Consider the following 2,893-nt stretch of genomic DNA (forward strand, 5'->3'; position numbering starts at 1 on the left):
CTTCACTCTCAATCTGACATCTTTGCTCTTTGACACTTACAAGAGGTCTTATGTAACAGATTTGCCCAGTGCAATATGTTCTTTGATTTCTTGACTGCTGTGTCCATGGTGTTGATGGTTGATCAGAGCAAAATGAAGTCTGACAACTTCAAACTTTCCTCTGTTTATGTGGATGCTATTTATTGGTCCAATGGTGAGGATTTTTGTTTACAGGATGTTTACAGCTGTTTGTCTTCATTTTGATTTGTGTCCCATCAGCAAATGAAGGTCTCAATGGCTTTATTGCTTTCATGTTTCATGGCCAACTCTACTTTGAGGAAGCAGCTTTTCCCCGTTTATGTTTTGCCTTCTAACTTAAGGATTTCATTTTCTGAAACTATATCTGACAATATTCTGGTGTTCTTCACCATGTCTTAGTATGCAGTATTCTGGTGCTGCAAACTAAATAGTGGAACACCACTATTCATAACACTTTCAGTGGCTAAATATTTGGATTAGTCTGTCTCTCCTTATCCCTTATCTGTCTTCCTCTGGAAGCTCAGCTAAAACCTGTCCACCATGGGTGACCCTACTGATATTGATATTTAAAATCCCTGTGGCACAGCTTCCATAACCACAGCAATAGGCAAGCTATCAAAGCATGACAAAGTGACAGATGAGTGATGGGATGTTAATGGTGGAATAATTATTTGAAAAATGATAGTAATAACAGTTGCACAATTTGGAGAATATAAATAATTTCACTGAAGTGTATATGTAGAAATTGTTGAGTTTGGCTATTTTTTTTTAATATATATAATTTCATTACCATACTTTTTCTGCTACTTCCTGGATACTGATCACTTTGAATGAGACTGTCAGGCTTTGCTAAAGTTGTCACAGCAGTCATAGGGGGGATACACAGAAGTAGAATTCTAATTAATCACATGTTTACATAACAAAAACAATGACATCAGAGACTTTAGATATTTAATCCAAAATGTCACTAAAGAAAAATAAAATGTAGTAGGCCTGATTTTAACCTACGAAAACTAGAAGAGAAAGACATGCTCATCTCAGGTAGGATTCTGAATTTTTCAGGTTAAAAGAATATTGATTTAGTTTAAAAATGAGGAATCACAAATTGAAATTTTTATGAATGAATTTTTGTAAACCTATTTAGCTAGACAAAGAAGCTGTAATTGTTGTAAACCTATTCAGCTAGACAATCAAAAATAAAAATATATTTCATAATTATATCTCTGTGTTTGTGACTGACATCATTTGTATGAGTAAAGTAGGTAGTTCATGAATTTATATTTTAACCAGAATTCATTACTGGTCAAGTGATATCATTATATGCTTGAGTTAAAGTTTTGATCTAGTATTATACAAACTATAATTGAAGTATCACATTAAAATGTCAATATATATCAATTAATATTCATACTGACCACATACTAAAACACCTAACTACTTTATGGAATAAAATAAAATTAGACTACCACTCCCATTTCAATAATCCTCACTACTGGACCAATAAACAACATTCTTATCAATGGAGAAAAGATTGAAGTTGTCAAGGACTTCATTCTTCCTTGATCAACTACAACACTGATGGAAGCAACAGTCAAGAAATCAAACAACTTGTTGCATTAGGCAAATCTTCTGCACAAGACCTTTTAAAATTGTTGAAGAACTAAGATGTCAGTTTGAAAACTAAGGTGCACGTGACCCAAGCCATAGTATTTTCAATAACTTCATGCATGTGAAAGCTGGTGTTGGAGGAGAATATTGAAAGTGCCAATGGCCACCAAGAGAACCAACAGATCTATGTTGAAAGAAGTGCAGCCAGAGTGCTCATTGGAGGCCAGGATGGCCAAACTTTGTCTCTCATATTTCAGACATATTTTCAGGAGGGACCGGTCCCTGGAGAAGGATATCATGTTTGGTAAGGTGGAGGGTCAGAGAAAAAGAGGAAGACCCCCAGCAAGATGGATTGGCAATGTGTTCAAGTGTGGCAACAACAGTGAGGTTGGCCCAGGATAGGACAGTGTTTTGTTCCACTGTGCGTAAGGTTGCTATGAGTCAGTACTGACACAATGGTACCTAACAACAACAACATATCCTGAGATGATGCACATTCTATGATGAAGACGATAAATGTTTTCCCTGTGATAACAAGTATATGCAATGTGTACATGACACAGGATGGTTAAACAGATATATTGTGTTGTTTTTGATAAGTGCTGTAGCATTGATTCTGACTCATAGCGCCCCTGTGAAGGGTTTCTGAGGAGAGACTGGTGAGTTTGAACTGCTGATTTTGCCGTTTAAATTGACTTTATGTTCCAGTGTTTATCCTTTAGCACCACACCAGGACTCCTACATAGGTATATAGTAATTAACAATATTGATGGCATGTAGGTCAAAACAAAATTAATTTAGGGAATATCATATGTCTTGAATACATTTGTTTTACTTCTTGAAAGAAAGTTAATACAGGTTGCAAGGTCGTTGCTATCAGAGGTAATGGATCTATAAAGATATTAATATGTTAGTTGAAATTAAAGGACATTCTTCTTCCGGCTAGTTCACCAAACATCTTCTTATAGGTTTTTGATGTCCAAAAACACAAAACAAAACAAAACAAAACATATTTTTTTAAACTTTTTTTGAAAACTTGGACATAGACCTATATTCTAGTACTGGTATAGTGCTGTAGGATAAGCACTGGACATTTAACAGAAATGTCAGGGATTCAAACTCCTCTGCCACTCCTTGGAAACCCAATACAAGTCACCATAAGTCAGAACTGACTCAACAGCATGTAACAACAATAACAAAATTCAAGAACACTCAATTGTCCATTACAAAAAATTGTAGAAGCAAAAAGGCAATAAATGTCATATGC

Source organism: Chrysochloris asiatica, unplaced genomic scaffold (genome assembly GCF_000296735.1).
Source record: "Chrysochloris asiatica unplaced genomic scaffold, ChrAsi1.0 scaffold00597, whole genome shotgun sequence".
Taxonomy (NCBI): Eukaryota; Metazoa; Chordata; class Mammalia; order Afrosoricida; family Chrysochloridae; genus Chrysochloris; species Chrysochloris asiatica.